This window comes from Loxodonta africana, chromosome 3 (assembly GCF_030014295.1).
Source record: "Loxodonta africana isolate mLoxAfr1 chromosome 3, mLoxAfr1.hap2, whole genome shotgun sequence".
Classification (NCBI taxonomy): Eukaryota; Metazoa; Chordata; class Mammalia; order Proboscidea; family Elephantidae; genus Loxodonta; species Loxodonta africana.
This window is the reverse complement of record NC_087344.1, coordinates 196,692,570-196,706,045: the sequence shown is the minus strand read 5'-3', so window position 1 is coordinate 196,706,045 and position 13,476 is coordinate 196,692,570. Positions and strand designations below refer to the sequence as shown.

General features: G+C 65.9%; 10 non-coding genes across 10 annotated transcripts; 4 read left to right on the top strand and 6 right to left on the bottom strand.

Moving 5' to 3' along the window:
• Window positions 1-935: 935 nt before the first annotated feature.
• Window positions 936-1,007, bottom strand: TRNAE-CUC (transfer RNA glutamic acid (anticodon CUC)). The gene has a single exon. It is a non-coding gene; the product is annotated as a tRNA-Glu (tRNA).
• Window positions 1,008-1,273: 266 nt separating this feature from the next.
• TRNAG-UCC (transfer RNA glycine (anticodon UCC)) lies at window positions 1,274-1,345 on the bottom strand. The gene has a single exon. It is a non-coding gene; the product is annotated as a tRNA-Gly (tRNA).
• Window positions 1,346-2,137: 792 nt separating this feature from the next.
• Window positions 2,138-2,209, bottom strand: TRNAD-GUC (transfer RNA aspartic acid (anticodon GUC)). The gene has a single exon. It is a non-coding gene; the product is annotated as a tRNA-Asp (tRNA).
• A 572-nt stretch (window positions 2,210-2,781) lies between these two features.
• Window positions 2,782-2,864, top strand: TRNAL-CAG (transfer RNA leucine (anticodon CAG)). Its single transcript has one exon. It is a non-coding gene; the product is annotated as a tRNA-Leu (tRNA).
• Window positions 2,865-4,644: 1,780 nt separating this feature from the next.
• Window positions 4,645-4,715, top strand: TRNAG-GCC (transfer RNA glycine (anticodon GCC)). The gene has a single exon. It is a non-coding gene; the product is annotated as a tRNA-Gly (tRNA).
• Window positions 4,716-7,919: 3,204 nt separating this feature from the next.
• Window positions 7,920-7,991, bottom strand: TRNAE-CUC (transfer RNA glutamic acid (anticodon CUC)). Its single transcript has one exon. It is a non-coding gene; the product is annotated as a tRNA-Glu (tRNA).
• Window positions 7,992-8,257: 266 nt separating this feature from the next.
• On the bottom strand, window positions 8,258-8,329 carry TRNAG-UCC (transfer RNA glycine (anticodon UCC)). The gene has a single exon. It is a non-coding gene; the product is annotated as a tRNA-Gly (tRNA).
• Window positions 8,330-9,121: 792 nt separating this feature from the next.
• TRNAD-GUC (transfer RNA aspartic acid (anticodon GUC)) lies at window positions 9,122-9,193 on the bottom strand. The gene has a single exon. It is a non-coding gene; the product is annotated as a tRNA-Asp (tRNA).
• Window positions 9,194-9,773: 580 nt separating this feature from the next.
• On the top strand, window positions 9,774-9,856 carry TRNAL-CAG (transfer RNA leucine (anticodon CAG)). Its single transcript has one exon. It is a non-coding gene; the product is annotated as a tRNA-Leu (tRNA).
• Window positions 9,857-11,636: 1,780 nt separating this feature from the next.
• TRNAG-GCC (transfer RNA glycine (anticodon GCC)) lies at window positions 11,637-11,707 on the top strand. The gene has a single exon. It is a non-coding gene; the product is annotated as a tRNA-Gly (tRNA).
• The last annotated feature ends 1,769 nt before the right edge of the window (window positions 11,708-13,476 follow it).

The following is a 13,476-nucleotide window of genomic DNA, read 5'->3' as shown; positions in this document are numbered from 1 at the left end:
CGTGAGGCTTGTGCGTTTCCTTGCGTGCAAACTTGATTTCTAAGAAAAAGAGTCTTGAAGCAAATATTAGACCCTCTCTGTCCGCAGGCCTTGCAAGACGCGGATGACTGCCGTCTGCCATCTACCAGGCGCGGCATCATCGATGAGTTAACAAGAGGGACGCTCGGGGTGGAAGAGGGGATGGACACCGGGATAGATATGCGATAAGGCAGGAGTGGGATAAAATGCATGGGTCGTACAATCCGGGGGGCGGGAGTAGGGGTGTTCTCGGTCAATTTGTGTCCACGCTGAGATCTGTTGGCGCCTTGCTAATACCGTCGTGTTAGAGAGTCGGGGAAGGCTACCTGCTGCCACCGCCCCTCAGCCGTTGGGCATGTCCATTTCCCCGACGGCCCCCGGTCTCACATTCCTCTCTCCCCCTTACTCTCATCCCCCCCCCTCCGACCCCACCCGGACCCCCCCAGCTGGCCGGGCATTCCCAGATTCCCCTTTCACGTTCTTCTGTCTCCCGGCCGCCGTCGCCCTGCTCAGGGTCTGGGCCTTCACAAGCTTGGCTCCCCCAGCCCAGGTCTGGCCTGGTAGCTGAGCCAAATGCAAGCACGCGCCAGGGCGCGCGCTGGCAGCAGCGAGGACGCGGGCTCCGCTCCTGGCCACCGCCGGCCAGAGGCTGTCCTGGCCTGTGGGCTTTGGGGCTGACAGATGCCAGAGAACGCGAGCGCCTGCGCCAGCGCCAGCGCCAGCGCCAGCGCCAGCGCCAGCGCCAGGGCGGACGAGCAAGTAGGCCTGTGGTGGGCGAGCGGGTCGAAAAGGATCGGATGGCATTGGTGGCGGCAGCGGGCCAGGCGGTGTGCTGGGCCTGCAAGCGTTGGCTAAAAGGCAGGTGTGGAGGGAGGTGCGCGGCAAGTTGTTTGTGGGCAGAGAGGAAGAAGAACGGCTTCCCTGACCGGGAATCGAACCCGGGCCGCGGCGGTGAGAGCGCCGAATCCTAACCACTAGACCACCAGGGAGCGTCGGGACACCCGTCCTGCCTGCGCCACCTGCACTCAGCGCCTCCGCACCCCTCGGCCCCAGCCGTGGACCTTGCTCCGGCCTCCAGTCGCCCGGCCCGGCCTCCCCTGGCACTCCGCGCCCTTTTCTCTTGCTCGCAGCACCCCCAAAACGCTGGGCGCCTCCTTCCTTCTCCCACACATACACACCGAGCCAAGTGCCGACTCCGTCAGCCATACCTGGCAAGACGGCCCTGGGCTGGGCCTCTGGCAAAAAGTCAGCCCACTGCGTTGGCCGGGAATCGAACCCGGGTCAACTGCTTGGAAGGCAGCTATGCTCACCACTATACCACCAACGCCGCACGGCCCAGACAAGCCCAAGATGCCGCGCGGAACTCGCACCAGCGTGCTGCCGCCGCCGCCGCCCGCCGCCGGGCGCAGACCCTTCTCGACGCCTGGCTCACCCGTCCGCGGCTCCGGGCCCTCACAGCACCACCAGCCGCCGCCCGGCGCCAGCCGAGCCCCGCCGCTCTCCACACGCCCCCGCCCCGCCCTCCTCAGCCCCGCCGCTGGGGGGCGCTCTCCCGCTCGCTTCCTCCGGCCTCCCGCCCGCAGCGGGGCGCTCCAGGGCGCGCGGCCCCCCACCCCCGGCCCTGAGCTCCCGGCTGCGGCCTGCCCCCGGGGCACGCCTGCTCCACACCCCCGGCTCGCCAAGCCCCTTCCATTCTCCGCCACGTCGCGGCCGCTCGGCGACGCTCGGCTAGGCCACAGCCGGCACCGAGACGGTGCACATCTCCGACAGGCCGCTCTCCACCTGGCACCTGGGAGCCGGAGTCGCTGGGCGGCGGTCGGCGACCCTGAGCCGGGGGGCGGAAGACACCCATCCGCTGGGGACGGGCCGCTCCTCAAGCGCTGCCGGGACCCGAGAAGGCTGCTGTGGCTGGCGGGCGACCAGGCGCCTTGGCCAGGAGGATTGGAAGGGAAGGTGGGCGGAGGGTGGGCTGTGCCCCGCAGAGGATGACGCCAAGGGCCCAGGTGGAGCGCGGAGGGCAGGGCAGGGCGGGGCAGGGCAGGGCAGGGCATTGCGCCGGCCACTGGGTCTGAGAGCGGGCGCCGGGTGCGTGGCGGCAGAGGCCAAAAAGGGCGTCTGCCTCCCCGTCGGGGAATCGAACCCCGGTCTCCCGCGTGACAGGCGGGGATACTCACCACTATACTAACGAGGACGGCGGTGGCCGTCCGGGGTGCAGAACGCTCTCCCGCCGCCGCCGCTGCACACCACGCCGACTCCGACTCCGACGCCGACGCCTCTTCCTGCCCCCTGCTCGCTGCATGCTCGGCGACAGAGCGCGCCCCGCCCACCTCCATCCTCGCCGTCCACGCAGCCTGGCACCCGGGCCGGGCCCGGGGGATACCGAAGCTCCGCGTGCGCGGCGGCCGCTTCCCTCCACGGCGGCGAAAGCGCCGGGAGAAAGAAAGGGGATCGAGCGGGCAGAAAACGTCTGCGAGGAGGAGGAGGCATTGGTGGGCGCGAGAGCTGACGTGAGGACGGAGGCCGGGGCAGCGGCTGGCGGGGCCCGGGGGACGGTGCGTGGGGGAGTTGGCCGGGCACCTCGCCGGGTCGGCCGGCCTTGGTGGCGCTCGGCTCCGAGCCTTCGCGCGCGCCGTCCGTCCGTCCGTCCGTCCGTCCGTCGGTCGCGCAGCCGCAAGGCCGTCCAGGAGGCGCGCCGACCGGCCCAGGGCACCGGCGTTGGCGCGGCGTCGCAGCCGGGCCAGCGGCGACGCGCCCACAGCCGCCGTCAGGATGGCCGAGCGGTCTAAGGCGCTGCGTTCAGGTCGCAGTCTCCCCTGGAGGCGTGGGTTCGAATCCCACTCCTGACAAGACAACCTTTTGGCAACAGCCACCTACTGTCCCCAGCCTTCACCACACGCGTCTCTGCCCTTTACTGGGCGACTGTCCACGCTCGGGCCGTGCAATCCTTCTGCCTCTCCAGCCTCCAGCCCGTGGCCCCACCCCGCTCCGACACCCTAACTTGTCAGGCACATCCCTGACAGCTAGGATGCTCCAGCGCCTTGAACCCCTCTGGTAACTGCCTTTCCGGCCAGCCCCAGCCCAACTGCCCACCATGAAACGCACCCCTCCTACCTGCCTGCCCCCGCATCCGCGCGGTTTCTCGACTTCCCATCGCAGCTACCTCCTCTCTCTTACCCCTGTCCTCTCTCTGCCCTCGCCCTTTCCCTCTTTCCTCTGTCTTTCACCTCTCCCTCTCCCTCTCCCTCTCTCTCTGTCTTTGTCAGGCCCCGATTACCCAACAAGCAAGGTAGGCACGGGTCCAATTGTTAGGCTTCCCACCAATCTGCAGCTCACGATCTCACCGCTCTCCCACCGCAGCAAGGATGTGGTGAAGCCCACTTGAAACCGCTCACCACAGAGTAGGGAGCCAATACAGTGGAGCCCGCCCGTGCGCGCGACCCTGGCTCAACGCAAGCCGCTGCTCACCGGCCTTCCTGGTTAATCCGCCCCTGGTCTTTAGCCCCGTTTGCCTGCGTGTGTCTGTGGGCTCCATCTGGCCCGTGTGGAAAGCCCTCCCCGGTGGTCCTCCACTTTCTGCCCGCTGAACAGCAGCAACTCGCTTTTGCCCTGCGCTGCTGCAAGCAGCACCACACCACCCAAAACCTTGGCCATCATCCCGCCCTTTCCACACCAGCCTCCTGCCCATTCCTCTCTCCCGCCCCGAATCCCCTTCCCACTAACACCCGCTGCGCCCTCTCTTCAGCCCGTGGTCTCCGCGCTTGTTGAGTTTGGGGACCTTGCCTCCCCACACCGGCCATGCCGCTGCATTTTCAGCCCCACCACCGGCTGGCGAGGAGAAGCCAGAGCCGGGCACAGGGCCCGGTCCACCTCGGGCGCGCCACATCCCAGTTCCACGAGGGTAGCCGCTGCCTGGGAGCAGACCCACCGCGCCAACGACCTCTCTGCTGCCGAAGAGCTCTTTCGATGGGTGGGCCGGCTCCCGCTCCACAACCCACCCCCTCCAGCACAGCATCCTAAGGAGTGCGGCTGGCCGGAGGACGGAGGGCGGAAGGCAGGCTCAGACCGCTGTGGCCACTTTGTCCGACGTCCCGCCGCTGGCAGGCAGCCGCCACAGGAGGATGCAGGCGTCCCGCTCCCTTGCTCCCGGACCTCCTGTGCCCACACCCCCAAGCACGGGCCAGAAAACTGGCCGCCCAAGGGGGTCCTGGGGGTGCATGCCGGGGGTCGCCGCCGGGACAGCTGTGAGCACCTCTGCGCGCCACAGGCCACCTGGCCTGGCTGGGATTGGCGCTGGCCGACCAGGCTCCTTCGGGCTCTAGGCTTCCTCCCAGCCACGGGATGGGCAGGGACTACCTCTCTCCCTCCGCCTCCGTCCAGGACCCTCGACACGCCTGGCACCTGCCTCTCTTCCACGTCGGTCGCCCAGACCCCTTCCCTTGCCCGCCCGTCCCGCCCACCCGCACCAGGCCGCCGGCCCCAGGCTGGCCGCCGCCGCCTGCCTAGCTCTAGGGGAGCAGAGAGACAGACGCTCCGGCCAGGTAGTGAGCAGCGTCCTGAGCCCAGCGGCGGGCCAGCGAAGACAGGGCAGGGGCACAGGCTGGAGCCAGCCGCCCGGACGCCGGCAGCGCATGGGTGGTTCAGTGGTAGAATTCTCGCCTGCCACGCGGGAGGCCCGGGTTCGATTCCCGGCCCATGCAGTCCCCTGTCCCCTTTTGGTCGCTCTGCCCCAATTCACACCGCCGCCTGCTCAGTGCTTGCTCTGCTTGCTCTGCTCTGCTCTGCTCTGCTCTGCTCTGCTCTGCTCTGCTCCGCTCTGGCTCTCCTACTACACTCGGGGCAACTCTCCCAGAGCCCTGGGGCTCCGCTCCCACCTGCAGCCAGCCCACCAGTGTGCCAGCGCCCTGCGCCTCTCCCACACCCTGGGGCCGAAAGCACACCGCGCTCCGGCGCCGACCGCCAGTGGGCTCTGCCCCAACACTTCTCCCGGGCAGCCACCCTTTTCTCTTCATCACCCTGACGAAACCTTAGCCACACGTTTCACTTCACGGAGGACCACCGTGCAACACGCGGGCTTTGGCTGCGGGGACTCCATGCCTCTTCCCATCTCACCACCCTTCCTGGCCACGCTCCCAAAATGACACCATCCTTGCTGGACCATTACCAAGGAAGTCGCACGGCCGGATCCATACTCGGAAAAGCAACGCATTACGCTCCCCTACCGTGTCCTGGTCATCATCGCGCACGAGAAAATGAAAGTCATGTCAGTACAGTCACTTTAGCCCACTCCTCCACAACACAGTGGTAAACACGCCCCTTCCTTGCCCGCCTCCCCCTTACCACGATCCAAACTTTTGGCCAAAGGTCACTGGAGGCATCTGTTGCTCGGGCCTCTTTCAATCTCCACTGAGTCCCCCGTCCCACCCCACCGCACCCCACGGTGCCCCAAACGCGCACCTAACGCACTCCCGTGTCCTGACAAAGGGACGTTTAAGCCTCTGGGCCAGTCGCGCGCCCTAAGACCTCACGGCCTTTTCCAGACGTTTTTCTCTCTTCCCTTCTCTTCTAATCTCTCTCTGCGTGTCTCTCTGTGTGTCTGTCTGTTTCTCGCTCCCTCTTCTGCCCGTCCGTCTCTGTCTCTATCTCTGTCTCCCTCTCTGTCTCCCGGTCCCTGTCTCACGCTGGCTCTCTCTCGACAGCACCCTTGCCCCCAATCAACCTCCCACTCTTTAGGTTGACTGACTTCAGGCACAGCACCGCGGGCAACCTTGTCTGGCCGGGTCCAGTCTCATGACGTGCCCTTGGATCTGGGTGGGACCTAAGCCCACCCTCCCAACACTCCCCCCCCACCCCCGCCACCCAGCTAGCCATCTAGTGGTCCTTCCAGCCTCCGCCTGACCCGCCACCACAGACCTCTATCACACGAACGCCTTGCCTTGCCCTGATGACGCACATCCACCGGGCTGGCCACCCCCGGCATCCCCAGGGTCGCCCCCGCCCCTCCCATGTCCCCACCCTCATCTCCACACTGGCCTGGCATAATGCTCCGAAGCCCCCAAGCCTCTGCAGCGCCGGCACCTGACTGGGCGGCCGCACTCGCTGCGCCCCCTCCTGCCCTAGGGCGGCTTGGACACTCTGACATCTGGACTCCTTCTCCCACCTGCCAGCACTCAGGACACGTCTGTCCCCTCTTTTGGGTTTCCCTCACCTTTCCCTGTCCTTTGTGTCGTGCCACCCGAACAACCAGCCAGCTTCCTCCACTGCGGTCATCTATCCACAACTCACAAAACAGGGGCAGGAAGGAAGTGCCTGGGGTGACAGTAAGCTTCTCTATGATCACACGGGTTCCTGCTCACAAGGCTATGCCTTTCCATGCCTGGCCTTCTACTGCCCTGACATTCCAAGCCGCTGAAAAGCCCGCGGAGTGCAGTTCTACTCTCAGACACATGGGGTCGCCGGGAGTCAGAATCCACCCCATCGCCCTTTTCAAAAGCCATCTCTTTCTTCAAATCCCGTGAACGGCCACCCCAAGGGATGAAGTTATGCTCATGCCACAACAGGCATGAACCTTGAAGACATTCGCCGAGTCAAGTAAACCAGACCCAAAACAACAAACGTTGTATGATTTTACTTTCGTCGCGTCTGTATAACAGGTAACTTCCCAGACCAACAAAGGAGAATAGACGTTTCCCGGGGTAGCCGGGAAGGGGAAACAGGAGGCCCTCATTATGTGGGAACAGGGTTGGTTTGGGAATGACTAAAAAAAAAAAAAAAAAAGTGGAAATGGATATTCGTGGCGATTAGAAAAGACGGCGAACGTCCTTAAAGCCACTGAATTCTGCACTCAGAAATGGTGAAAATGATATATTCTGTCTTACGTATACTTTCACCACAATTAAAGACAGAGAGAGCGGGAAGGGGAGGTGAGTGGGAAGAGAACCACGAAGATACCCAAGGAACGACTGTCTGGCGTGAGGCTTGTGCGTTTCCTTGCGTGCAAACTTGATTTCTAAGAAAAAGAGTCTTGAAGCAAATATTAGACCCTCTCTGTCCTCAGGCCTTGCAAGACGCGGATGACTGCCGTCTGCCATCTACCAGGCGCGGCATCATCGATGAGTTAACGAGAGGGACGCTCGGGGTGGAAGAGGGGATGGACACCGGGATAGATATGCGATAAGGCAGGAGTGGGATAAAATGCATGGGTCGTACAATCCGGGGGGCGGGAGTAGGGGTGTTCTCGGTCAATTTGTGTCCACGCTGAGATCTGTTGGCGCCTTGCTAATACCGTCGTGTTAGAGAGTCGGGGAAGGCTACCTGCTGCCACCGCCCCTCAGCCGTTGGGCATGTCCATTTCCCCGACGGCCCCCGGTCTCACATTCCTCTCTCCCCCTTACTCTCATCCCCCCCCTCCGACCCCACCCGGACCCCCCCAGCTGGCCGGGCATTCCCAGATTCCCCTTTCACGTTCTTCTGTCTCCCGGCCGCCGTCGCCCTGCTCAGGATCTGGGCCTTCACAAGCTTGGCTCCCCCAGCCCAGGTCTGGCCTGGTAGCTGAGCCAAATGCAAGCACGCGCCAGGGCGCGCGCTGGCAGCAGCGAGGACGCGGGCTCCGCTCCTGGCCACCGCCGGCCAGAGGCTGTCCTGGCCTGTGGGCTTTGGGGCTGACAGATGCCAGAGAACGCGAGCGCCTGCGCCAGCGCCAGCGCCAGCGCCAGCGCCAGCGCCAGCGCCAGGGCGGACGAGCAAGTAGGCCTGTGGTGGGCGAGCGGGTCGAAAAGGATCGGATGGCATTGGTGGCGGCAGCGGGCCAGGCGGTGTGCTGGGCCTGCAAGCGTTGGCTAAAAGGCAGGTGTGGAGGGAGGTGCGCGGCAAGTTGTTTGTGGGCAGAGAGGAAGAAGAACGGCTTCCCTGACCGGGAATCGAACCCGGGCCGCGGCGGTGAGAGCGCCGAATCCTAACCACTAGACCACCAGGGAGCGTCGGGACACCCGTCCTGCCTGCGCCACCTGCACTCAGCGCCTCCGCACCCCTCGGCCCCAGCCGTGGACCTTGCTCCGGCCTCCAGTCGCCCGGCCCGGCCTCCCCTGGCACTCCGCGCCCTTTTCTCTTGCTCGCAGCACCCCCAAAACGCTGGGCGCCTCCTTCCTTCTCCCACACATACACACCGAGCCAAGTGCCGACTCCGTCAGCCATACCTGGCAAGACGGCCCTGGGCTGGGCCTCTGGCAAAAAGTCAGCCCACTGCGTTGGCCGGGAATCGAACCCGGGTCAACTGCTTGGAAGGCAGCTATGCTCACCACTATACCACCAACGCCGCACGGCCCAGACAAGCCCAAGATGCCGCGCGGAACTCGCACCAGCGTGCTGCCGCCGCCGCCGCCCGCCGCCGGGCGCAGACCCTTCTCGACGCCTGGCTCACCCGTCCGCGGCTCCGGGCCCTCACAGCACCACCAGCCGCCGCCCGGCGCCAGCCGAGCCCCGCCGCTCTCCACACGCCCCCGCCCCGCCCTCCTCAGCCCCGCCGCTGGGGGGCGCTCTCCCGCTCGCTTCCTCCGGCCTCCCGCCCGCAGCGGGGCGCTCCAGGGCGCGCGGCCCCCCACCCCCGGCCCTGAGCTCCCGGCTGCGGCCTGCCCCCGGGGCACGCCTGCTCCACACCCCCGGCTCGCCAAGCCCCTTCCATTCTCCGCCACGTCGCGGCCGCTCGGCGACGCTCGGCTAGGCCACAGCCGGCACCGAGACGGTGCACATCTCCGACAGGCCGCTCTCCACCTGGCACCTGGGAGCCGGAGTCGCTGGGCGGCGGTCGGCGACCCTGAGCCGGGGGGCGGAAGACACCCATCCGCTGGGGACGGGCCGCTCCTCAAGCGCTGCCGGGACCCGAGAAGGCTGCTGTGGCTGGCGGGCGACCAGGCGCCTTGGCCAGGAGGATTGGAAGGGAAGGTGGGCGGAGGGTGGGCTGTGCCCCGCAGAGGATGACGCCAAGGGCCCAGGTGGAGCGCGGAGGGCAGGGCAGGGCGGGGCAGGGCAGGGCAGGGCATTGCGCCGGCCACTGGGTCTGAGAGCGGGCGCCGGGTGCGTGGCGGCAGAGGCCAAAAAGGGCGTCTGCCTCCCCGTCGGGGAATCGAACCCCGGTCTCCCGCGTGACAGGCGGGGATACTCACCACTATACTAACGAGGACGGCGGTGGCCGTCCGGGGTGCGGAACGCTCTCCCGCCGCCGCCGCTGCACACCACGCCGACTCCGACTCCGACGCCGACGCCTCTTCCTGCCCCCTGCTCGCTGCATGCTCGGCGACAGAGCGCGCCCCGCCCACCTCCATCCTCGCCGTCCACGCAGCCTGGCACCCGGGCCGGGCCCGGGGGATACCGAAGCTCCGCGTGCGCGGCGGCCGCTTCCCTCCACGGCGGCGAAAGCGCCGGGAGAAAGAAAGGGGATCGAGCGGGCAGAAAACGTCTGCGAGGAGGAGGAGGCATTGGTGGGCGCGAGAGCTGACGTGAGGACGGAGGCCGGGGCAGCGGCTGGCGGGGCCCGGGGGACGGTGCGTGGGGGAGTTGGCCGGGCACCTCGCCGGGTCGGCCGGCCTTGGTGGCGCTCGGCTCCGAGCCTTCGCGCGCGCCGTCCGTCCGTCCGTCCGTCCGTCCGTCCGTCCGTCGGTCGCGCAGCCGCAAGGCCGTCCAGGAGGCGCGCCGACCGGCCCAGGGCACCGGCGTTGGCGCGGCGTCGCAGCCGGGCCAGCGGCGACGCGCCCACAGCCGCCGTCAGGATGGCCGAGCGGTCTAAGGCGCTGCGTTCAGGTCGCAGTCTCCCCTGGAGGCGTGGGTTCGAATCCCACTCCTGACAAGACAACCTTTTGGCAACAGCCACCTACTGTCCCCAGCCTTCACCACACGCGTCTCTGCCCTTTACTGGGCGACTGTCCACGCTCGGGCCGTGCAACCCTTCTGCCTCTCCAGCCTCCAGCCCGTGGCCCCACCCCGCTCCGACACCCTAACTTGTCAGGCACATCCCTGACAGCTAGGATGCTCCAGCGCCTTGAACCCCTCTGGTAACTGCCTTTCCGGCCAGCCCCAGCCCAACTGCCCACCATGAAACGCACCCCTCCTACCTGCCTGCCCCCGCATCCGCGCGGTTTCTCGACTTCCCATCGCAGCTACCTCCTCTCTCTTACCCCTGTCCTCTCTCTGCCCTCGCCCTTTCCCTCTTCCCTCTGTCTTTCACCTCTCCCTCTCCCTCTCCCTCTCTCTCTGTCTTTGTCAGGCCCCGATTACCCAACAAGCAAGGTAGGCACGGGTCCAATTGTTAGGCTTCCCACCAATCTGCAGCTCACGATCTCACCGCTCTCCCACCGCAGCAAGGATGTGGTGAAGCCCACTTGAAACCGCTCACCACAGAGTAGGGAGCCAATACAGTGGAGCCCGCCCGTGCGCGCGACCCTGGCTCAACGCAAGCCGCTGCTCACCGGCCTTCCTGGTTAATCCGCCCCTGGTCTTTAGCCCCGTTTGCCTGCGTGTGTCTGTGGGCTCCATCTGGCCCGTGTGGAAAGCCCTCCCCGGTGGTCCTCCACTTTCTGCCCGCTGAACAGCAGCAACTCGCTTTTGCCCTGCGCTGCTGCAAGCAGCACCACACCACCCAAGACCTTGGCCATCATCCCGCCCTTTCCACACCAGCCTCCTGCCCATTCCTCTCTCCCGCCCCGAATCCCCTTCCCACTAACACCCGCTGCGCCCTCTCTTCAGCCCGTGGTCTCCGCGCTTGTTGAGTTTGGGGACCTTGCCTCCCCACACCGGCCATGCCGCTGCATTTTCAGCCCCACCACCGGCTGGCGAGGAGAAGCCAGAGCCGGGCACAGGGCCCGGTCCACCTCGGGCGTGCCACATCCCAGTTCCACGCGGGTAGCCGCTGCCTGGGAGCAGACCCACCGCGCCAACGACCTCTCTGCTGCCGAAGAGCTCTTTCGATGGGTGGGCCGGCTCCCGCTCCACAACCCACCCCCTCCAGCACAGCATCCTAAGGAGTGCGGCTGGCCGGAGGACGGAGGGCGGAAGGCAGGCTCAGACCGCTGTGGCCACTTTGTCCGACGTCCCGCCGCTGGCAGGCAGCCGCCACAGGAGGATGCAGGCGTCCCGCTCCCTTGCTCCCGGACCTCCTGTGCCCACACCCCCAAGCACGGGCGAGAAAACTGGCCGCCCAAGGGGGTCCTGGGGGTGCATGCCGGGGGTCGCCGCCGGGACAGCTGTGAGCACCTCTGCGCGCCACAGGCCACCTGGCCTGGCTGGGATTGGCGCTGGCCGACCAGGCTCCTTCGGGCTCTAGGCTTCCTCCCAGCCACGGGATGGGCAGGGACTACCTCTCTCCCTCCGCCTCCGTCCAGGACCCTCGACACGCCTGGCACCTGCCTCTCTTCCACGTCGGTCGCCCAGACCCCTTCCCTTGCCCGCCCGTCCCGCCCACCCGCACCAGGCCGCCGGCCCCAGGCTGGCCGCCGCCGCCTGCCTAGCTCTAGGGGAGCAGAGAGACAGACGCTCCGGCCAGGTAGTGAGCAGCGTCCTGAGCCCAGCGGCGGGCCAGCGAAGACAGGGCAGGGGCACAGGCTGGAGCCAGCCGCCCGGACGCCGGCAGCGCATGGGTGGTTCAGTGGTAGAATTCTCGCCTGCCACGCGGGAGGCCCGGGTTCGATTCCCGGCCCATGCAGTCCCCTGTCCCCTTTTGGTCGCTCTGCCCCAATTCACACCGCCGCCTGCTCAGTGCTTGCTCTGCTTGCTCTGCTCTGCTCTGCTCTGCTCTGCTCTGCTCTGCTCCGCTCTGGCTCTCCTACTACACTCGGGGCAACTCTCCCAGAGCCCTGGGGCTCCGCTCCCACCTGCAGCCAGCCCACCAGTGTGCCAGCGCCCTGCGCCTCTCCCACACCCTGGGGCCGAAAGCACACCGCGCTCCGGCGCCGACCGCCAGTGGGCTCTGCCCCAACACTTCTCCCGGGCAGCCACCCTTTTCTCTTCATCACCCTGACGAAACCTTAGCCACACGTTTCACTTCACGGAGGACCACCGTGCAACACGCGGGCTTTGGCTGCGGGGACTCCATGCCTCTTCCCATCTCACCACCCTTCCTGGCCACGCTCCCAAAATGACACCATCCTTGCTGGACCATTACCAAGGAAGTCGCACGGCCGGATCCATACTCGGAAAAGCAACGCATTACGCTCCCCTACCGTGTCCTGGTCATCATCGCGCACGAGAAAATGAAAGTCATGTCAGTACAGTCACTTTAGCCCACTCCTCCACAACACAGTGGTAAACACGCCCCTTCCTTGCCCGCCTCCCCCTTACCACGATCCAAACTTTTGGCCAAAGGTCACTGGAGGCATCTGTTGCTCGGGCCTCTTTCAATCTCCACTGAGTCCCCCGTCCCACCCCACCGCACCCCACGGTGCCCCAAACGCGCACCTAACGCACTCCCGTGTCCTGACAAAGGGACGTTTAAGCCTCTGGGCCAGTCGCGCGCCCTAAGACCTCACGGCCTTTTCCAGACGTTTTTCTCTCTTCCCTTCTCTTCTAATCTCTCTCTGCGTGTCTCTCTGTGTGTCTGTCTGTTTCTCGCTCCCTCTTCTGCCCGTCCGTCTCTGTCTCTATCTCTGTCTCCCTCTCTGTCTCCCGGTCCCTGTCTCACGCTGGCTCTCTCTCGACAGCACCCTTGCCCCCAATCAACCTCCCACTCTTTAGGTTGACTGACTTCAGGCACAGCACCGCGGGCAACCTTGTCTGGCCGGGTCCAGTCTCATGACGTGCCCTTGGATCTGGGTGGGACCTAAGCCCACCCTCCCAACACTCCCCCCCCACCCCCGCCACCCAGCTAGCCATCTAGTGGTCCTTCCAGCCTCCGCCTGACCCGCCACCACAGACCTCTATCACACGAACGCCTTGCCTTGCCCTGATGACGCACATCCACCGGGCTGGCCACCCCCGGCATCCCCAGGGTCGCCCCCGCCCCTCCCATGTCCCCACCCTCATCTCCACACTGGCCTGGCATAATGCTCCGAAGCCCCCAAGCCTCTGCAGCGCCGGCACCTGACTGGGCGGCCGCACTCGCTGCGCCCCCTCCTGCCCTAGGGCGGCTTGGACACTCTGACATCTGGACTCCTTCTCCCACCTGCCAGCACTCAGGACACGTCTGTCCCCTCTTTTGGGTTTCCCTCACCTTTCCCTGTCCTTTGTGTCGTGCCACCCGAACAACCAGCCAGCTTCCTCCACTGCGGTCATCTATCCACAACTCACAAAACAGGGGCAGGAAGGAAGTGCCTGGGGTGACAGTAAGCTTCTCTATGATCACACGGGTTCCTGCTCACAAGGCTATGCCTTTCCATGCCTGGCCTTCTACTGCCCTGACATTCCAAGCCGCTGAAAAGCCCGCGGAGTGCAGTTCTACTCTCAGACACATGGGGTCGCCGGGAGTCAGAATCCACC